Source organism: Sesamum indicum, linkage group LG5, assembly GCF_026168435.1.
Source record: "Sesamum indicum cultivar Baizhima isolate 11 linkage group LG5, ASM2616843v1, whole genome shotgun sequence".
NCBI classification, from domain to species: Eukaryota; Viridiplantae; Streptophyta; class Magnoliopsida; order Lamiales; family Pedaliaceae; genus Sesamum; species Sesamum indicum.
Window position 1 is genome coordinate 4218162 of NC_142661.1, and position 24157 is coordinate 4242318.

Genomic DNA, 24157 nt, shown 5'->3' on the forward strand with positions numbered 1-24157 from the left:
TAAAAAAAAAAAAGAAAACTGAGCCATTTGATTCCACTTACCTCTAGACAGCGGCGGTGGAGCTGAGTACCCAGTGAGGGAGGTAGTCGGTGGAGGAGAGTGAGGGAGGGAGAGTGAAGGCAGAAGAGGGAGGGAGAAATGAAAAAATTTTTGGAGTGGGCTTTGGATTGGGCAATTTTTAAAAAATCGTTCCCTAAGACTATTCCTAGCAAAAAAAAGACGTCGTTTCTGTTGACGAGCATTATTTAAAAAATCGTTCCTATTATTTAACCATTCCAACAAAAACAAAACATTGTTGCTTTTTTCCGAAATGAAATTATTTTGGTATAATATTAATACGACCATTCGCAATGATTGCAAACAGTTCCTAATTGTGTCTCAAAATTATTTTCCTAAAAAATTTAGAAAAGTAAAAAATATAGGAAAAAAATCATCGTAGACATGTTAATGATCAGAATAAAGTAGATCATTAATTTTTTAAGGTCATTGAAAACATATCATGCATTGAATTAAATTGATATATGTTCGAAGATCAAGTGCATTTGTATATATAAGATTGTTACTCTTACCTAAATGTAAGTAGTATCTTATCTGTTGTATTGAATCGCCTAATCAGACAGTTAGAATTTTAATCAGATCGTTTGATATTATTAAATCGACATTCGATTAAATTTTGGACATTTTTGTTATACGAATACTGAGATATCGTATCTGATACACAATTAATGATGTTAAAAACAACACAACTGTCCATCAAACCATTTAATTTTAGATCAGACCGCTAAATATGTTCACGTATAGAAAGTATTGGTATGCGTTTAAATATGTTCACGTATAGAAAGTATTGGTATGCATTTAATTTTTAAAAACCATTTAATTTTAGGCAAACCATTACTATTTTTTAGCAGTCTTTGGAAGGATTTTGTAACGGTTAGTTTGGAACACATATTGGAACGATTTTGCCGTTTGAAAATTATAACCCAAAATAAAGTGGATCATGACGTCATCTAGCAATATCCGTTCCTCATGTGTTCCAAAGCCCGTTCCAATATGGAATGGGTTTTGGAACGGTTCTCTTACCCTTGCCAAATCCCGCATTTTTTTGTATATATAGGGCCTTTTCTAATTTCTTCCCATTTGTTATGATTTTCTCATATTGTATCCCATTAGATGAAAATATTATTTAATTTTTGTCCTCCCATCTATTTTCCATCCAATAATGAATTTAGCCTTTGGCAATCTCACGTGCAATTTTTTTTTTATTTTTTGTCAATTATTAGACAAAAAATGCACTAGAGGACTATAGTTGAGAAACTTATCAACTCGTGAGATGCAATGTGAGAAAATTGAAATAAATGGACCTAAGTCGAAAAGTGCTCTTACGGTACAAAAAGTGCAATTTTTTCGGTAGAGTTACATTACTTTGTGTGCTTGTTAGATGGATACATCCAACCATTTTTTGTTTCAATTCATTTTAATCCAACATAGTGTGCCGCCCAATTCAGTACAATAGAGTCACTAATTGTTAACCTATATTAAAGTACCTTTAGTTTACCATAAAAGATAAATAATAGTTGTAGTTATTAAACGAGTTTATCCAAAGACTGATAAGTTATATTAAACGAATTTTTGGAACAAAAGTATTATTCCAAAAGCTTCTCTATTTCAACTTTGACCCCTTCAGTCTGATTAGATATTATGACAAATAATATAGGACGCACCATTTGGTTAAATCTAACTTCATGATATTTGCTATTGCTAGGACACAATAATCAATTAATATGCATTCTTTTTCTTTTTTTTTTTCTTGGATACGAAAATCATAACATAAATTTGCCACCAATAATAACAATGATCAGCACTATAGTGAGCATTTCTTGCCAATTAATGTGCAAGACTGTTCGCTTGTTGATGAACATGCACAAAAGTGATGGAATGAAAAGCCACTGCTAATGTTTTGATATCTTCATAAATTGGTCTTAGTGGTAAGGAGACCAATTCAACAACCTTAAGTTTATTGATGATGGATAAGCAATCACCTTCAATAAGAACACTCCTTTGCTTCCAGGATGGTCTGGTGTAGTAGAAAAAGAGAAATATATCATCTGCTAAGCAGATGTCTTTAGAGTTTCTTGCAATAACCCCTATACCCATAGATGATTGTTCTTGAGAATTCGCACCATCAAAATAAACTTTTACTGAATCAGTAGGTGGAGGATACCACTAATTTGTTTGAGCTTGATTCTCTATTGTACTAAGACTCTAATAACAATTCATGCAGTCAGGAAGATGGATTGTTGACTGATGTATTATCTCCATAGGGTGAGAACTTGATGACTCCATCAAACACTTGTTGCGGTGATTTAGATATACCAATAGATAGTAACAAATAAATCACCTTTTGAGCGCCGAAGTGACATACAAGAATTTGATACTAGCCGGCACAGTTTAGATAAGGGCCTAAAATAATTCGATTTGGAAGAAGTGACAATAGCCATATTCGCCTGAAAAATGTGTACTTTAAGAGATCATAGTTGAGTGTTTCGTCCTCCGCTTTACACAGGGCAAACGTTACAGACTTCAACCTTATGCTTTACCAGATTACTCAATGTGGGTAATGCATTATCGCAAAATTTACCAGCTAAAAAACATGGTGTTTAAAACCCATACCAAAATATTCGAAATTCTATTAATCAGGTTGCAGGATGATGATGGGATTGCATTCACGAATTTGTACTAAGTGATGTGCACTTGTAATCAAAAACTTGCATTTGGTGTTGAAAAGTCAAATTATACGAACTATGGAGTGTTTAACTAACAAAATGGCCAATTTGCACTTAATTTTGGAAGGAGAAAATAAGGCTTGGAGGTTACGCTCCTTCCACTCGGCAGTATCATGACTGGCCACCTAGTTTTTCGCTAAACAAATTCGTATTTTGGAAATTATTTTGCTTTAAACATGCGCCCAACAAAAGATGTCGTCAAAAGGGCATCATTGAAGCCCTCAAGTGTTTAAAACCTAAACCATAGTCCTTTCTTTCTTTCTATTCACGCTGCTATTCACCTAGTTTCTAGTACCATAGACCATTGCTACACGAGAACTCATAGTAACGAGCTATTTCAGATTATGGGATAATCCAAAATAATTAATTAAATTAGATTTAATTAATTTTCTTGGTCACACACGCCCAAGTCTAGCTGACGGTGAACCTAAAGAGTCACACCCTACCACTATAATTGGATGCAATTAATTTGGAATTAATTACAAAAGACTCGGATTAATTTAATTGAATTAAATTAAATATTGAAGAGAATAAATGATTGCACCATTTATTTAGACCAATCTACTTAACGGATGACTTGAGTTTAATTAATTGGATTAATTAGAATTTCAAGTTAGCTATTAAAATTAATTAGATTAATTTTACTTGGCATCGTCCGATTTATGAATTGGATTTATAAGTTAAAAGAGATATAATAAAAGGCTGGGATCCTTTAATTGGATTAAAGTATATTTTATTATTGGACTTATAAATTAAATTAGATTTTATTTAAAGTCCATTAGACGTGCCTTGATTTAATTTTAATTAATCGAGCTCGATCCATTAAAATGCAAGCCCAAGTTCTTTGTTAGACTATGGCTAGGTTAAGGAGTCAAAACTCCTCCTTGGGTGTGGTGTGGCAGAGAGGTGTTAGATGGTTGAAGGAGTCTTGCTAGGTTAAGGCTCCTTGGTATCTTGTGACTAGGCCACATATAAAGCCTCTAAAAATTACTCACAGCCAACCAACAGCTGTTGCAAAACCATAGCAATGAAATTTCTCTTATATTTTCTCTCCAAAAACCCTCTTAAGATATTAGAGATCAAAAGAGGAACAAAGGATCAAATGTTAAACAATAACGTTGTTGATTCTTTACACATTTGTGGAGTTTTTGCTAGCACAAAATCTCCACATCCTTCAGTGGTGGTGTGGTAGTTTTGGAGGGTCTCTAGACCGAATCTCACTGTGAACGATACAGAATGAGGAATTAACGCTTGTAGTCAAACAAAAAAAAAAGGGTAAAAATCTCATTTTGTATTTTCGTCCGTCTTATTTATTTTTTTCCTACTTCTTGGCCTTCTTTGTTTTATTTTTACACCGAAGGTCTGAGAAAAGATTAAGGGTACACCCATTGATCAAGATTAAATTGTATGTTAAATCGTTATTATCAATTTTTTGAGCTTCCGCCACGCTTCCTGGGCCGATCCATTTCCCGCAAGTGTTATTAGTGCCCAGTTTGGTGTATAGGCCTTCAATCTAACATGTTTAATGTGGATTTACATGATAACATGTTTTAATCGACTTTGAAAGCATGATTTTTATTTTAATTGCATATCTAAATCTAGGGTTTTAGATATTTTAATATTGCATTTAATTTTGGGCTTGAGAATTTTTTTTTGAAGTTTGGAATATCTAAAATATAATTCATTCTTCAAAATGCAAAAAAAAAAACAAAAAGTTTCAAAAAAAAAAATGGCAGTAGACATGCCGACAAGCGCACGGCCTGACGCGCATGCTTGCAAGGGCGAATGCACGTCTGCGCTGGCACACGTGGGCTTGCACAGCGAGCAGATCTATCAGCGGGGTGCACGCATTGTTTGCTGATGTCTGCTTTCTATTTTATCAGAATTTTTATTTTTTCTGAATTTTTTGCATATTTTTCTAAAATAGTAAATTCTGGGGAATTTAATTTTTTGTTGTGATGTGTTATTTTCAAAAATTAAATAACTGAAATTAATTTGAATGGGTTCTCAAACAAGAATTAATGGGTACACGAAAGTGACGAAGTTGCTTTGACTACAGAACCATGCCTGTCTCTTAGAGCGAATTGGATGATCGGGCCGAGGGCTGCCCCCTCTTCCCCTCACTCTCCTTTCCCTAATATGAACCTTGAGTCATCAAAGCCTTTCTGACTCGGCCTGGCCCGGTCGCCCTACGCGACTGGCCCTTCACAAGGCGAAACTCTCGTAAGTTGCGTTGGAATTGATAAAGTTCCGTGGAGTTCACAATTGCATAAAAGAAGTCAAAGTAGTGGCTGCGGCGCGTTGAGGCACTTCTTCGACGGTCCCCGTACGCCCGGCCTTCCGCCCCGCTCTGAAAAATTCATGGGTCGGCAGGCGGGCTAATTCGTGGACTGCTGTGCAGCACTTGGACTGCTTGACGTCCCCACAACGGGTTGCTATTACACATGGTATTCCGATAACGAAAGCAACCCCGTGTGGTGTAAACTTGATCGGGTCCTTCACAACAACGAATGGCTTGAGGCCGGTTTACATTGCGGCGCCCACTTCAACCCATCGGGATGCCTATCCGACCACTCCCCGGGTATTGTCACTATCTTTGATCATACTCCCACAAAACCAAAACCGTTCCGGTTTTTCAATATGTGAGCAGAACACCCGGAATTCTTATCCACTGTGGAGCAACGATGGAACTCGCATGTGGAGGGAACGCCACAATTCATTCTTTGCAAGAGGCTGAAAGAACTTAAAGCTGAACTGAGGGCTTTCAACATGCAGCACTACAGCCACATTTCCACTAGGGCCAAAGAGGCTAACCTCGCACTGCAAGATGCTCAGAACCAGCTTGAAAACAACCCAGGAAATGTAAGGCTTCGGGAATCTTTGGGAGATCTTAGGAGGAAGACCGTTTTCCTTGCTGAGGCTGAACGGAACTTCTTCTACCAAAAAGCCAAGATTCACTACCTCAAAGAGGGGGACCGAAACACGAAATTCTTCCACGATATGGTGAAAAGGAATGCTGCTAGAAACTCCATCACGGCAGTTACTAGAGCTGACGGGACGATCATTACGTCTGCCGATGCAATTGCCCAAGAGTTCGTTGATTACTATACAACACTCTTGGGCACCGAGTCTCACACCATCCCAGTTGATGATGGAGTGTTCGATTATGGCCCCAAACTTTCCTCCGAGCTTACTGATGAACTTTGCAGGGAAGTCACAACAATGGAGGTCAAGGACGCAATATTCAACATAAACGACAACAAGGCACCCGGGCCCGATGGATATTCCTCATGCTTTTTCAAGAAAGCATGGAATGTGGTGGGTGACCAAGTATGCAGGGCCGTTATGGATTTCTTTAGGAATGGACGGATGCTACGGCAACTGAACCACACCGTCATTGCTCTCGTGCCCAAATCAGAGCATTCCTCTTCCGTTGCTGACTACCGACTGATTTCGTGCTGCAATGTCATATACAAAGCCATCACGAAAATTATATCGGACAGACTTGCACCTGCATTGGAGCACCTAATCGACCATTGCCAATCTGCGTTTATTGGAGGTCGCAACATCACCGACAATATCTTCTTGGCGCAAGAAATGGTGCAGCAGTACTCGAGGAAACGGATTTCACCTCGATGTACTATCAACATCGATCTTCGCAAGGCATATGACTCGGTCTCGTGGACATTTCTCTCCCGAGTACTTCACGGGTATGGTTTTCCCCCTATGTTTATCGCCTGGATAATGGAGTGCGTCTGCACCTCATCATTTTCTGTATCTTTAAATGGTTCCCTACACGGATTCTTCCCGGGGAAGAAAGGCCTACAGCAAGGGGACCCGATGTCGCCGGCCCTCTTCCTACTTAGCATGGAATACCTGTCCCGCATGATCAAGAGTAAGACTTCCAACTCAGACTTCAACTATCACCCGAAATGTGAAAAGTTGAAAATCACTCACCTCCTCTTTGCTGACGACTTGATGCTTTTCTCTCGAGGAGACCTTCCATCTATCCACATCCTGATGGAATGCCTGAAAGTTTTTAGGGACGTATCCGGCCTTTCCGTTAACACCTCCAATCGTGCATTTTTACGGCAGGCATTCGGAATGAAGAACTTGATGAAATCCTTGCTAGGACAGCGTTTGTGAGAGGTGAGATGCCAATCCGATACCTTGGCATTCCATTTGCGGCACAACGACTTTCAGTCAACAACTACTCACCGCTTGTGGACCAAATTGCCAAATGCATTTCGAAGTGGAAGTCGAAATCATTATCTTACGCAGGCCGACTGGAACTCGTCCGTTCGGTTATTCAGGGCGTGGAGTGTTTCTGGCTCCAAGTTTTTCCTCTTCCAGCGGTGGTCATCGAGAAAATTCACCGTCTTTGTAGGAATTTCCTATGGAATTCTAGGAGGGCGCCGGTCGCTTGGGAGGAAATCTGCCATCCCAAGGAAGAAGGGGGACTCGGTATTCGGCACATACAGTCTTAGAACGTGGCTCTACTTGCTCGTGTATTATGGAACATTCACCGTAAGGCAGACACGTCGTGGGTACAGTGGGTCAACGGTGTCTACCTCAGAGATGCATCAATTTGGGACTGGCAATCGAAGAAGGGGGATTCTCCACTCCTTCAACGGCTTGCCGAAATCCGCAACAGGATGATCACCGAATTTGGGTCTTCAGAGGCAGCGATTGAGCAGATGACGAGATGGTCCACCCTAAAGGGACTCCAGACGTCGAAAGCCTATGAGTACTTCAGGCCAAAACTTACGAGGTAGCCTTGGAAAGCAGCTATTTGGAAGGCTTTCATCCCGCCAAAGTACTCGTTCATCATGTGGCTTGGTCTGCGCAACAGATTGGCTACACGGGACAGACTCGAGTTCCTCCATGAGGAGGACTTATGTTCACTTTGCATCAACACCAAGGAATCGGCCAAACACCTTTTCTTTGAGTGCCCGTTTAGCAACTACGTTTGGTCACATATCCGAGTATGGCTTGGGATCAACCGACGTATGTCCACCTTGCACAGCGCGGTGAAATGGCTCAAGAAGGAGAAAACCGGATCCTCCGTTCATACCAAAGCACGACACCTAGCTTTGTCATGCACAGTCTACACCCTTTGGCGGCATCGTAACGAATTCATATTTGAGGGTGCAGTACCCAACCCCGAGGGCCTTATTATTTCCGTGAAGATCACTGTCTATAGGCTACTCTTGTCACTTTTCCCGCACGGTTTAATTGCTCTTTAAACTTTAGTGTGGGTCCTTTTGTATCTCTCCGGGTATGCCCGGAGTACCTTATAAATATTACTGGATGAATGAAAACTTACAATTCACCCAAAAAAAAAAAAAGAAGCTCTCTTCCTCCGATGAAGGGATTGACCATGAGATTCTCATGAACCTAAGGAAACTCTAGCCCCGCAGGTGGTCGCTGGGAGTGGGGGCTAAATGGAATTGAAATTAGACATTGCGCCTTTCGGTGACTGAGGAAGGAAAATTCTATGGAATTAGCTATAAATCAAGCTTGTCGTCTATCAAAGGCCGGTTCGAATGATTTCGATAGGCCAAAAAAAAGCTTCTATAGCTAGAGGGTGGGTCTAGCGAAAAGCGCATGAGCTTGAGCTATCTCAAAAATTTTGCAATGCTTTCGCTCAGCTATTTCGTTATGTTCGGAAGGCAAGAATGTCGATGAAGAATGCGCCGAGAAGAGACACAAGACCTTAGGAGGTGTACTCTTCTCCCCCTGGAGAAGTGGAGAACTTTGATCTAGTCAAAAAATTCTTTATCTACTTAGACAGATTATATCTCAGATCACTTTTTCATAAATTTTCATAAAGTATAAGCTCTCTAGTTGATGAAGGTCAGGCGCCACCCTTTGACAACAAGGAGAACTCCAGGGGTTTGAAAGAGCACCCCCCGTACCCCTCCCTCGAAAGCTAGAGCATTTGGGCCATGACGCTTTTAGCAAGGTTCCATACATATGGTCTAGAAATCGTGGCAGGCAATGAAGTTGGCTTGCAGTTTCGTCATAGATGGGGTGGAAGGCGGAAAGGGGCTTGGCTTTATTTTACAGAAATCGCTCTTTGCTGAGCTAGCATGGACTCTGTCCCTTACCCTTAGGCCTCTCCGCGCAATTCACATTTCGTTTTTGGCAATGCCCTCTTGATCTTCAGCCCTAGTTCTGATCGCATAGGCATCTAAACCAAGGAGACATGTCCAAATCACTCTTGATGAAGAGTCTGCGGACTCTCTTCTTTTGACAGCACAGGGAAGAGAAGAGAGAAGCCACTTTCCCCACCATCTTTTTGGGTATTTTTTGTACTGTAGTTATGTCCATAATTAAGTTGTATTATTTTTAACATAAGAACCCTTTGATTGGATATGTGATTAATATATGATATTGGATATCATTATTATAATGCATGGTTTCTATTATATTTTTTCTGCATGTTTCTTTTGAAAATAAATGTGTTGTTTTGTTAATTGAATTAATATGGATGATCACAAAACCCATTAGATGGTTTATTTTCTATTGGGTTGTGGCATGCGTTCCACTTATATTCTTATCTCTCTGTTTTAGCCTAATTGTTTAAGGCTTTCTTTCTCCCTATTTATGTACTTCCCGCAACTTTTGTTTCGTGTTTCTTTTTAGTTGTAATAAGTGTAATAGGTTAGGGAGGTTTAGTTTTATTTTTTGTAACAATTGAAAGAACTACCACAGACGATGGAGGCCTATGGATGAGCCCATGGGTTGGCCCATGGAGAACAGGCCCAAAGGACGGAGCCCACGAAGGAGATGAAGAAATAAAGAGAGATTACAAAGCCCATACTATGTTAATGGGCCTATCTTATACTAACCATAGATTTATTATGAGCTCAGTAGATTGCATAGGCTATTGGGCTTGTGATTATCCAATAGTGGCATGCTAGACTTTTATTTTTGCATGCCTTGCGTTTAATTAGTACTTTTAATATTCAGAATATTATGCATGAAAAATATTAAATATGATGAGGTCTCGGTCATATAAATAACAAATAACCCTCACTTGGTTGGACCAAGTTAAATTATTAGACCCAAAATTGGAAATAAACAAAGGATTGTTATTAAACGTCTTCCATCCACTATAATGTAGTGAGGAAGTTGATTTCACCCATATATGGTCTCACGAGTCGTGGCACGTTTGGATTGAAATGAAGCTGCACTATTATTGTGAACGAAGTGAATACACACCTATTTCTCTATCTCATTAGTCGTGGGGCAGTGGTAGTCTGCCCTATGATTTAGTTGATGGATCGGGTCTAACACCAAGCAAATGATTCGCTTGGAGTTCTCGAAATCACGTGAAAAAAGTGATTAACAATATCTTAGGGATCTAGTAGGTCGAGAATGGTATTTGATACCTCCCACAAGCCCACAAGCCCACTAGTTCCATGTGAATCGCAAAAGCTCGACATCAAGAATTTCGCTTGTCGACCCTAAGCCCACTAAGAAAAGTGTTTCGGAAACCCATTTGAGAGTGATGGTTTTTGTAGAAATATTGGGAGGGTTAATGACTGAAGTCCAAGTCCTTAACTTGAACATAATTTTATGATAATCTACAAATTTTTCTATTTATTGTAGATGTCTAAGAATCCACTTAACACCATACTTGAGGATAATAAATTTGATGGAACAAACTATTCAAATTTGCTTAGAAATCTAAGGATAATCTAAGATTTCGAGAACTAAATTTATGTTCTGGGTAAGTCTCTATCTGGCACTTTGGCAGAAGGGTTCCTGCTAGGAGAACATCTGACGTTCGAGAAATGTACTTAGTAGCACGAGGACAACTGGATAGTACGCAGTATTGTACTGGGCATGATGAGTAACAAGATCAAGAAACAGTACGGGAGGTACAAAGATGTATGGTCAATAATGCACCGCATGAAAGAACTTTATGTGATACCGTACTGGCATATCAGAATGCTGTGACGAAGGAATTATTAGGTGCTAGAATAGTTGAGGGATTGTCCGTACGAGAGCATCGATTGATGATGCTATCCCTAATAGAAAAGCTGAAAGACCTCCAGGCTGACTACCGCCATTTTTTGATCAATTTATTAACAATTATAACATGAATGGGATTGAGAAAAATCTTCATGAGTTGATTAATATGTTGGTCCAGTACGAGGCAATGATTGAAAAATCTATATCTGGGAGTACTGGTGGGAGAGGCTTCGACCTCTAAAGCAAAGGGCAAGGGTGCCAAATGGGAGAAGAGGAAGAGTGATGAGACTTCTTTGACTGCTTCTAGCACTTCAAGTCATCCTATTACGCTGTGAGGCGGGGGTAAAGGAAAAATGATGATAGTTCGTCAGTCAAGGATACCAAATGATGTTTGAATTTATTGCTGGCCAATGGAAGAGGGAGTATCCTGAGCTCCTCTCCGATGAAGGTAAAATCTTTAATTGAGTATTAACATAATCTCTATTCTACTGATGGTATTGGATACCACTGAATTCATAATCTGTGAATGGTTTGCAGGTGATGATGAGGAATATAAAAGTTGAAACAAGAAGGTCCTAAGCCTTGGCGACAGAAGGGCTGTTGTTGTAAGACTAGGGACATAGTTAGGCTTAGTGGTGATCATGTTAGAATACTATTTATGTTACCTAGCATGATCGAAATAGTGATTTCAATTATTGTTGGAAAATTTTGATTTCGTATTTTGGTCAATAACTCTTTAATGTAACATTAAATGGGAGATGTCTACTGGGTGAAATATAAAATTTATATTATCTCATAATTGGATTATGCATAATCATGAATGAAACATACCGTTCTGGTTGGACAATCTCGTCTAGCTGAGGATGAGAAAGAGTGATGGACTCAAAGAGCATTAGAAATAGGCGATTTGGATCCATTAGCTTTCAAAACCTTTTCTGAGAAAAAAAAAGAGCACAAAAGCATTTTGTAGGTCAAAATGAGCTTATCAGTTGCACATTGGATTGGATCTATTGTGATATTTGTAAACCGTCCCCGGCCCTGCAGACTCCAGATGATACTGGAGCATCTGGAGCTGCACCAACAACTGATGAGACGATACAACAGTCTGCCACCCTGGCGGCTGCTCCACCACTACTATCAGTCCCCCCACCATCAGCGCGCCCAGTACATCAGCCTCGATGTTTATCAATTCTTTTAGTATTATTTCATATTCAAAATGTCTAATGTAACATGTCATTTTAGATCTGACCGCCGCTTTCACGAGCACATCAACGGAGTCGTGATGGGGACTCTTTCCCCACCCGTCGCCATGTCTAAGGTAGGTGCCGGAAGAGTACCAACATTTGTGGTTTGAGAGCATGAAGGTAACCAATTTTAAATTAATTATGTTGTATCTAATAATCTATTGATTTAATGAAATTTACTAACATTTTGTTTAATTTTATAATTGTAGATGACCTACTGGTGGGACTGTTACGATGAGTCCATGTTCTAGGTGTTCCACATGTTGGCCGATAAGTAAATCCGGAAGATACTTTCCGTCGCCTTGTCCATCTTGGTCAGGCCACTCTGGCTGGCCAACAAGGTTTGGCTCCGGCTCCAGCTCGAGACGTATTGGACCAGATTCGACTTTCAGCGGGAGTCCTTATAGAATTAGGCGAACCGGGCGGCAAACTCCGTGGTGTCCTCAACTGTATATCCGGGAGGGGCTTCCTCTATCGACATGCACAAGAGGAAGTTGGTAAGTATATAATAGTATTGGACGAAAGAAGTGGACGGCGGTTGGAGCGGGCCGAGGGCGTTGGTGGTGGAGGTTAGTAGCTACAGTATTAATATTATTTTTTTAAAAAAAATAATTCTTGCTTAAAAGTGTTAATAATTTTGTTTGTTTTGCAGGAAATGTTGTAGAAACTGCTAGAGGACGGTCACCCTTAGAGGGTTGGATATTCCAGAAGGTGCTTTATTTTTGTAATATCCAACCCTCTAGTCTTTGTTATTGTTTTTGTTTTTTTGTTACTGTCTATTATATATATGTATATATATATATATATATTGGGATTAATAGATTCAAAAGTGTCAATTGATTTTTCCTTTCAAAATATTTGAAAGTGATATGTTCTATGGTGGCAAAGAATCAAATAAATTGGTGCAAAAAATTCTTACGCACATTAGTATATCTGTATAACTTTAATATAATTGCAATTCAATTCCAAACTTAAATTACTAGAGGACAGTTCATCAATGAAATCCAATCCTCAAAGTGTAATAATCACTAAAATTATGAATCAAGTAAGTAACATTTATCTGTACCTATCTTTATATACCAAATCATTAATTACATTTTTCAGATTAAAACACACCCACCATACATATTTCTTTCAAAATATCCGAATTTGAATAGATCCTTCGGTAAAAATATAGTCAAATTTCAAGAAATTTAAAATGATTGAACTTGCAAGAAAGGTATACTTCATTTTTGAGTGTCAACTTTTGAGTGTCAATTTTAACTTCATCACTACTTTAAGTTTTTCAATTTTACTCAAAAACTGGAGTTGTGTATAACGAATTTGTAAAGTCAAATGTTTGATTACAATATAACAATACGTACATATTGATGAACTCTTTAATCAATTTTCCTAAATATTAGCTCTTTTTTTTTTCCCTACTATGGAGGAATCTAATATAGAAAATAATTTATTGTATTGTATTCATAGATAGCATTAATATATACATTTGTTTCTAAAAACGCTTTCTGTCTAATTATTACATAATATTAAGTAATGACAAACTAAAAAAGAAGAAATTAATAGGAAAAAATTATCAGAAAAAGACAGAACGTAACTTCCGAGGCTTCTGCTACCTCCTGTCGAGCTTTGTTTTTTGAAACACTCACACATATGGAAACAACATTTACGCACACTTTCTCAGTCAACCACTCACACTTCACATTTGCTCACGCTTTTCTCCCTCAAACACCCTCACTACAGAATACTGTTCAAGTCCATAAAGTACTACGCTTAGAGAGCCCTAGGAACGTTACATTTGAATCCTTCGGTAGCCAAAAATGGAAGAATACTCCAGAAATGTAAGATGAATTTTGTGTAGGCAACTCCATTATTCCTTTGCTCAATCATTTGATTCTTTCTTTTTCCTTCTTTAATTCTTTTTACTGAATCGATTTGTTAATTCGTCATTGCCATATAATTTTCCAACAGAATTCTTCAAGAACATACACTAACGATTTTGGCCGGATTATTTCATCCGACCCAAATCCAAATTCATCTTGTGAAGATTCCGGTGATGTGCTATCGCCGGATCCCATCTCTTGTGCTCTGCCGGCAAGATTAATGGAGCCTCAGGTACATAGTTAATTATTTTTCTTTTTGTTTCTCCAATTTGTTTCTATTTAATTTCCTTTCCTGTCAAAGTTTAAAAAATAAATATTTAATTTTTTAATATATTAAGAATTTTTTTTCCATAATTAAGGTTAAACAAGAAATGTGGAACCCATTCTTGAGGCTATAGAAATCATGCTTAATAAAACCTGTCTTTTCTTTTTTCCTTATTTTTTAATATATTTTCTTATCATGACCAGTACCTGCAGTGACTCATATTTGAAAATAGTAATTTTTATTTCACTAATTTTACCTTAAATTAAGCACAAAATGGGGGATGAAGAGAAAGTGCAAAAGCAGTGGTGATGACCTGACCTAGGCTCAAACCAAACCTGATTGTGCCTGTTTTATTTTTCTTTTTTTTTTAATCAAGATGAGATACTTTTTTAACAAACTTAAATAATTTATGCTTTTATTTTAAATAAATAAATTATAAATTAAACCAAACAATCAAAACTACAAATAGAAGTAGCTAAGACCACATAAAGACCAAAAAAGATTTAAAATAAATTTTTAAAAAAATAACAATGAATTTTAGTGAATTGTTGTACTAATATAGAAGTAGAAGAATAAAGGTAAAATTTTTAGAGTTTCAAAAGTATAAAAAATATAGAATAGCTAAGCTAAAAAAATAAAATAAAACTTATATGTCATGTATTATTTAAAAAAAGAAGTGGCTCGATTAAGTCGGTCCGCTAACTTGACCCAGGGTTAAGAGCTCCTAGGTCATTGGGTTGGGCCTATCCGAAGTTTTGGTACTTGGAATTAGCTCAGGATTGGCCTAGATTCAACCAACCAACTTTTGTTTATTGGGTCAATCACATCCTAGGTTGAGTCCCTCTTGAGCCCGACTCTTTAGGCATCTTGATCAGCGACTAGCAACCATGTGTTTAGTCCATGACCATTGAATTAACATTAATTTGGTGGAAGTTTCTCAATTACAAGATATAATGTGAGATCCCTATGACCAACAAAACAAAATTATTAGTAATTTTTATTTTGGGAAGCACGAATATGAATTCTCTATGCACAATGAATAAAAATAGAGGAAAAAAAATAGTTGAGCACATTTCTTACATCAACAACCATTATAATTGATTGTTGAATGATGATAATATGATTAAGGAACCAAATGATTATTGCATCTCTTTGACTCGAAATCTGAAGATTTAATTAATTAAATAATTCAAAATTAAAACTTGGGGAGAACATCCCAAATTTGGATATCTACTTGACCAACTTTCATTTTGAGAAAATATAAACGTTTGAGGGTATTATGGAGAAAATAGAATATCACAAATGCCGAAATATTTTGTGGTAATGATAAGAGTACGAAAGGAGGAAAAAGAATAGTAAATAAATAAATAAAATTAAAATTGAAAAGAAAATAAAACCACAAGAAAAGATTGCGACCTCAACTTAGAGTACTAACTAGCATGCTCATGGTATAATATCTTTAAATTACATTAATGGAGAAGAGAAGACATTAATTAGGGTATCTTCCATAATTATTTACAGTTTTTCTTATTTACTATGATTTGTTGATAAAAAACTTTCTCATTCTGTCATGTTTGGAAGTCCCATAAGTTATTAATTGTTGCCACTATTGTATATTCTCTCTTCATCACCATACATATATTATTTTTTTTGTAATAAGTCTTTTAGTTCACAACATTGGTTTTCCATACAATGATTTAGAAGGCGTTAATTCCCTTACATTATCCTACTTGGCACAAAATTGGATCTCTTGGTATGTCGTTTTTCATACTTTGGACAATAAATGTTACTTTTAGTATTTCTGGTCTCGGCTCTCTGATCCATCTGTCTATTTAGTGTTCTATACATCTTTATCAATTTGCCAACTTTTTTCATATCCAAAGTATATTTTCTTTAAAAACTCCCAATCAGGATATCTTACTTATAATTACATTTTTGAACCTCTCAACGTAACCAATTTTTGTTGATATATAGATCCAAATTCCTCTATACAAATAATATAATCCAACAACGGAAATTTGATCAATGTAACTTATTTTCCTTTCAAATTTGCTCATGTAGATAAGCTAGTAATACTTTACACTAAGCATGAGATAAAGTAGCATCTCAGCACGCTTGATTTTTAATCACTTCATAACAAGTTGAAGAGAAATTCAAACTTTTACAAAGGTTTAGTTAGCACTGAAGTCTGTCAATAAAGAAATAACCCATGACCAAGATTGGAGCTGTTGCAAGTAGCACTGAAGTCTGTCAATAAACAAATAACCCATGACCAAGATTGGAGCTGTTGCAAGTTGAAAGAGCCATTTATAATACTAGGTAGAGGACCGCTATCATGAAGTATTTCATGTGGATTTGGAATGAAAGATATCGCGTAAGAAAGGCGGCAATGCATCAATCACTACCTGCAGATACAAATGGTGGTGCAACATGTCATTATACGTCAAGAACAATGCTATATCCATGTAGCATGGTGATGATGCAATTTGTGATGAAGGTGTTAGTGACCAAAATCTAAAAAGTGGCCAACTTAGAGAGTGGCAATATTGAAACAACTCTATTTGGGCATGCACATAGGGTGGTAAAGATGCTAGAAAAGTGGTTGTGGGGAAGCTAAGACGATTAAATGACCACAAAAAAATTCATATTGATGGTGGTGGGTTCCATGATATACCAAATACGGGCAGATTTTGGATAGGGCTATGCAGTACAGTGGTTTTTGAATCAGGGTGATGTCATCTATGTCAATTTTAATAGTTATAACCATTGGTGAGATGATGGTATGAATACAAAAATGACATACTGGTAACCCATGTAAACTCTTTTCTAAAACAAACATTTTATGTCGCGGTAATGCTAAATGAGAATTCTATAGACAAGTGGTTTAGCGGCCCTCATATGATTGGCAGTTGGTTTCATGACCGCCATCCAACGCGCAACCCAACTGGACGATTGTCAATTGATGTGTAGGCTTTGTTGTGATGTTCAAGTAAATGTAAATATACAAAATGAGCATAACAAAGTAGAGGTAAGAGAATACTCATTTTATTCACTTCAAAATAATATTACATGACATCTATTAATTATTAGAATAAAATACCTCTCGACAAATCTAATTGGTTTTTTGATCATTTATTCTAATAAAAAGGTTGTAGGTCATTGGGTTGGGCCTATCCCAAGTATTGATAGTTGGGATTAGCCTAGGATTGGCTTGGATTGGACCAATGCACTTTTATTTATTGGGTCAATCAGACCTAGGTTGGGTCCTCTTGAGCCCGACTTTTTAGGCATCTTGATCATCGACTAGCAACCATGTGTGTAGTCCATGATAGTTGAATTAACATTAGTTCGGTGAAAGTTTTTCAATTACAAGATATAATGTGAGATCCCTATGACCAATAAAACTAAAATAGTACTAATTCTTAATTTTTGGGTGCAAGAATATGAATTATCTAGGCGTAATGAATAAAAATAGAGGAAAAAATAGTCGAACACATGGCATACATCAATATCCAATATAATTGATTGTTGAATGATGATAATATCATCAAGAAACCAAATGATTATTGCATCTCTTTGACTCGAAACCTGAAGATTTGATTAGTTAAAGAATTCATATTTAAAACATAGGGAGAACATCCCAAATTTGGGTATCTACTTGACCAACTTTATTTTCTGCAAAATATAATTGTTTGAGGGTATTGTGGAGAAAATAGAATATCAAAGAGGTGGAAATATTTTGTGGTAAAGATATGAGTAAGAAATTAGGACAAAGAACAGTAAATATATAAATAAAATTAATATTACAAAAAAAATAAAATCAAAAGAAAGGATTGTGACCGCAACTTAGAGTACTAACTACCCTGGCTCACGATTTAATATCCTTAACTATATTAATGGAGAAGAGAAGACATTAATGACGGTATCTTCCATAATTATATACATTTTTTCTTATTTACTATGATTTGTTGATAAAAAAGTTTCTCTGTTTTTCATGTTTGGAAGCCCCACAAGGTACTAATTGTTGTAACTATTATATATTCTCTCTTCATCACCATAAATATGTATACATTTTTTTTTCTTGTAATAAGTCTTAGTGCACAACATTGGTTTGTCATGCAATGATTTTGAATGCGTTAATTCCCTTATATTATCCTACAAGCCACAAAATTGTATCTCTTAGTATTTTATTTTTCATACTTGGGACAATATATGTTACATTTTGTGTTTCTGGTCTTGGCTCTCTGATCCATCTATCTATTTAGTATATTCTCTACATCTTTCTCAACTTGCCAACTTTTTTCATATCCAGTGTATATTTCCATTTAAAACTCCCATTCACGATTATCTTACATAAAATTACTTTTTCCAGCCTTCAAACCAATCCAATTTTCGTTTATATAATTGAAGGTCCACTGCTTACTAAAATATTTAGATTAAAAGTACTCTATACAAATTATATAATCCAACAACAGAAATTCGATGAATGTAACTTCTTTTCCTTTCAAATTTGCTCTTGTGGAGAAGCTAGCAATACTTACACCAAGTATGACATAAAGTAGCATCTCAATACGCTTGATAATTAATCTCTTCATAACAAGTTGAAGAGAAAATCAATCTTTTACTAAGGTTTAGTTATCACTGAAGACTGTCAACAAAGAAATCACCCATGACCAAGATTGGAGGTGGTGCAAGTTGAAAGAGCCATTTATAATACTAGGGAGAGGACCTTTATTATGAAGTATTTCATGTGTATTTAGAACGAAAGATATCGGGTAAGAAAGGAGGCAATGCATCCATCACAGGATGCAAATACAAATGGTGGTGCAGCGTGTCATTATTCATCAAGGTGCCCAAAATCTGAAGTGGCCAAATTGGAGAGTGACAATGTTGAAACAGCTAAATTTGGGCATGCACATAGGGTGGTAAAGATACTACAAAAGTGGTTGTGGGGAAGTTAAGATGATTAAATGACTATCAAAAAAATTCATATTGATGGTGGTAGGTTCCATGGTATACCAAATACATGCAAATTTTGCATAGGCTATGCAATACTATGGCTTTTATCAGGGTGATGTCATCTATGTCAATTGTAATAGTTATAACCATTAGTGAGATGATGGTACAAGTACAATGATGACATAATGGTAACCCATGTAAATTCTTTTCTAAAACAAACATTTTATGTGCAGTAACTAATACTAAATGGGAAGTCTATAGACAAGTGGTTTAGCAGCCCTCATATGATAGGGATCTTTTAATTAAGACCATTTGGAATTCAGTTTGTGAAGCAACGATTCTTCAACATTTTTTATGGTTTCTAGTAGCCTACAATTAAACCTTTAATATCAATATGATCGTCGGAATTGATGAATAACTGGTTGCAGGTCAACAAACGATTGCAATAGCATTTAAATGCAAGTGGTGTTCCCATATTAAGAAGATTATACAAGTGTTCCTTCGGAGTTTTAAGGTGCGAAGTGTTGCAATTATTTGTTAGTTTCTTCCAGTGTAGTTTTTAATACCGGATTTGGTGATAATGATAGTTGACCATTAATGGAGGCGAACAACAGCCTTCTTGATTGAGGGACATATATGTATCCTTGTATAGTTTCTTGTTCTATGGTTTTCTGGGACAAGTTGAAACAAGCCAAACACTTGGGTCATTGTTTTTAAACTTAAACGATCATCTTGAGGGTGCATCACCGATTATAGTTGTTGCTAAAGCAAGTGTACTTAAAAGACAAAAAAGGATAGGTGATTTAAATATTGATGACACATGGATTCACTTTCCACAACAACTTCATACCATGGTGCATCTTAAGAGAATCCTAAGAGTTGGGAGCATGCAAGGTTGTGCAAAGTGACCAAGGAGATGTGGTAATTGTGGTTGTGAGTATTTACATTATCAAATGATCATTTTATCAAAGTTTCAAATTGGGTGAAGAATATGATTTTTAAAGTATCTAGATCGAAATGAATGCTAAAAATATTTCAGCACTGATGAAGCCACAACATAGAGGCAACTAGTGGTTGCAGCATATTTTGGCAAAAATTCATTCAATCAAAAGAAGTTTAAGATGTAATTCTTTTTCCACTTTCTGAGAAGGGGATAATATGGTGGACCACCTAACAAATGAAGCATGTGATAGGAAGATAAATTACATATGTAATGGGAGTGGGATATCCATGCCAATCGAAAGATCTATCCACTCAAAAATATATTCATATATATACACACACATATACATAAATATATATAAAAAAAAGCCATGATTTAACAATGATTTGATAATGAATAGTAATTTTTGTCTCCCAAAACACAACATTAGACATACAATATTTATTTTGACTTATCTCCAAAAATAAACCCAATCATACATACTATCTCTAACACACTTATTTATCTTTATTATTCTCTCTGTATCTCCACAAAACAGAACAACACACTCAGGGAATGAATCTAAACACTATGGTAAGATTTTTTCTTCTGAAATAATGAAAAGTTTCAACATCTTCTGTTCATGTATTTGTTGTATTATGACCTCCGCAAAACATCTTTCCTGTTTTTGAGAACATCATTTCCAATTTGTTGAACAGAATGATTAAACAATTCAGTGGAACATGTCACGCCCTAGCCCGTTGAGCCAATTGGATGTAAGAATTGCCTCTAAAGTCACCATGTGAATCCTAATATTCTATTATGGCAACAAGCTGAAAAGAGATAACAAATGGATACACTTGAATTCTTTGCCCAATGCTTATATGTTGCTATCTTATTAGTTTCTAATTTATATGGAATGGGACATCACAATCATTGGTTTAGCTTCCGACGCTACTTAGTGATTCACATTGATACCGTTTGTCATGCCCTAGGCCCACCAGCCCGTCGGCTGTTAGAATTGCCTCAAACCCACCAAGTGAATCTTGAAATTTGATTATGACAACAAACTAAAAAGGGATATCCAATGGATGCACTTGAGTTATTTGGCTAATACTTATATATTGCTTATCTTTTAATTCATAATCTATGTAGGACGGGGTACCGTAAAACACACAATCAGGGTGATGTCATTCATATCAATTCTAATACTTATAACCATTGATGAGATAATGGTACAAATACAAAAATGACATACAGGTAACCTATGTAAACTCTTTTCTAAGACAAACATTTTATGTCGCGGTAATTAATGCTAAATGAGAATTCTACAGATAAGTGGTTTAGCGGCCCTCATACGATAGGGATCATTCGATTAATGTCACATAGCATTTAGTTTGTGAAGCAACGGTTATTCAACCTTTATTATGGTTTCCAACAGCCAACTATTGTACCTTCAATATCAACCTTCTCATGACAATTGCTGAATCACTGGTTGTAGGTCAACAAACGATTGCAGTGGCATTTAAGTGCTACTGTTGTTCCCATATTAAGACCATTGCACATATGTTCTTTCGAAGTATATATGTTCTTTCGAAGTATTAAAGTACGAAGGTGTTGGAATTCCTTCCTAGTTTTTTCCGATTCTGGTTCTAATAGCGGATTTGGCGATAATGATAGTTCATCATTAATTGAAGCCGTTAACAGCCTCCTTGATTCAGGGACATATACATATCCTTGTATCGTAGCTTGTTCTATGATTTGCTGAGACGACATGAAACAATCCAAACACCTCAGTCAATGTTTTTGAGCTTGAACGATCGTCTTGAGGGTGCATCACCAGTTATAGTTGTTACCAAAGCAAGTGTATTTAAAAGACAACAAAGGATAGGTGATTCAAATGTTGATAACACATGGATTCACTTTCCACACCAACTTCCTGCCATAGTGCGGCTTAAGAGAACCCTGAGAGGTGGTAGCATGCAAAGTTCTGCATAATAAAGAAGGAGATGTAGTATTTGTAGTTTTGAGTATTTACTTATCAAATGATCATTTTATTAAGGTTTTAAATTGGTTGAAGAATTTGCTTTCGATAGAATCTAGATAGAAATCGATGCTAAAAGTATTTCAGTACTGACAAAGTCGCAACATAGAGGCAACTAGTGGTTGCGGCATATTTTTGCATAAATTCATGCTATCAAAAGAAGTTTGATATGTAATTTTGTGTACACTTTCAGAGAAAGGGATAATGTGGTGGACCTCCTAACAAATGAAGTGTGTGACAGAAAGATAAATTACATATTTCATGGGAGTGAGATATCCATGCCACTCAAAAGTTTTGATATCTTTTTTCCAATCATCAATAAATGGGAACTGATCTTGCCTAATCCCCTGCCTAAATAGAAGTGGCCTAGTCACTAATAACTAATGTTGAGTGTTTAGTCATTTCTCTGTAAATAAAGGTTGTTACTATTACCTTATAAATACAATAAAATATTAGAGTCTTTAGAATCTTTACTCACAAAAATCCTCACAGATCTTCCAACAGTATCACCAATTTGCAAGCATATCTAGGAGATATCAAGAAAATTAAGATTTTTTCCTCTACAGTGAATCTTCTCTTGGTGATTTATATTTCAATTACAATTGAGATTAAGGAAATGACTTTCAAAATGAAAATAAGCTACATACAATATATTTGGCTGGCTTTAGAATTATAAACTTCATGAGGCAAAAATAGTATTTTGCATCATTCACAACAAAATCAATTTATTTTCCACTTGAATACATTTTTCTTTTATGCCATCTCTTATGGTCAAATGAATAATGAAAAGTTTCAATATCTTATGTTCATGTATTTGTTGTATTATGACCTTTGCAAAACATCTTCCGTATTTCTGAAAGGATCATTTCCAATTTGTTAAATACAATGATAAAAAATTTCTATGGAACACGTGACGCCCTGGGCCCGTGAGCCCGTTGGATTTAAGAGATGCCTCCAAACTCACCATGTGTATCCTAAAATTCGGTGGCAATATGCCAAAAAGGGATTGCAAATGGATACACTATAATTTTTCTTTGCCCAATGCTTATATGTTGCTTATCTTATTAGTTTCTAATGTATATGGAATGTGATATTACAATCACGGTTCATAAAAATGTGACATTCTGAACGTGGAGTGACTTATCCCATGATCAGTCATTATGTATCAAGATTCTAGAGGTGATTCCCATGTATGTAGCATTTTGTCCCGCATGTTCAAGAGGTCGTTCCCCACGCACATTCCACTTTGTTTCCCATATACTTAGCTTCCGACTTAGCTTGGTGATTGACTTTCATTCCTATTTGGTCATGCCCTGGGCCCACAAGCATGTTGGGTCCTAGAATTGCCTCAAATCCACCGAGTGCATTTTGAAATTTGATTATGACAACAAACTCGAGTTATTTCGCCAATGCTTATATGTTGCTTATCTTTTTAATTCATAGTCCATGTCGGACGGGGTAGAATAAAACACATTTACTCTTTTCAACGTTACGCATTGTTGTCCTCTAAATTCTCAATATTAAGACAACATATTTTCTACATATTTTCATGCCTTTTATTTTGCATATTATACTTATCTTATTTAATTTTCATATGCACATTTAATGTTGGATATGTAACTACCATTGAACAAAATGATAAGGCTTCTTACTATGTTCGATAAAGTAAATAAAATTGTAATTGAATTCATTACTAATTTTCATTTTTTGTACCTTGAAACATTTGTTGATATTGTCTCAAGACTTAAGTTACGGTACTGAATTTTCACTCATAATGATAAAAACAATTTTAACACTATAAGTGCACAAATTTCTTTTGTTTCAAGAGAACTAAAAAATATATGATAAGAGAAAGTAAGAAAAAGACTAACAAATTAAAAACCAAAGCTATTGTATAATTGATTATATATCCTATAAAGACTCCATGGTATTGTAACATAATTATACAATAATGTAATCTTCAAAGCATCTGGCTATTTTAATTGGATGTGTAGTATAAGCTAGGCACCCATATCTTATATTTTAAGTTGGTTTATATATCCAAATCATTTGAAGATTAGAAATTCGTTTACTG

At 36.2% G+C, this 24157-nt stretch overlaps 1 long non-coding RNA gene across 1 annotated transcript; it reads left to right on the forward strand.

The window, feature by feature from the left end:
* Positions 1-13706: 13706 nt before the first annotated feature.
* LOC148788032 (uncharacterized) lies at positions 13707-19750 on the forward strand. The gene is made up of 3 exons (XR_016065643.1): positions 13707-13851; positions 13982-14125; positions 19546-19750. It is a non-coding gene; the product is annotated as an uncharacterized LOC148788032 (long non-coding RNA).
* Positions 19751-24157: the final 4407 nt, after the last annotated feature.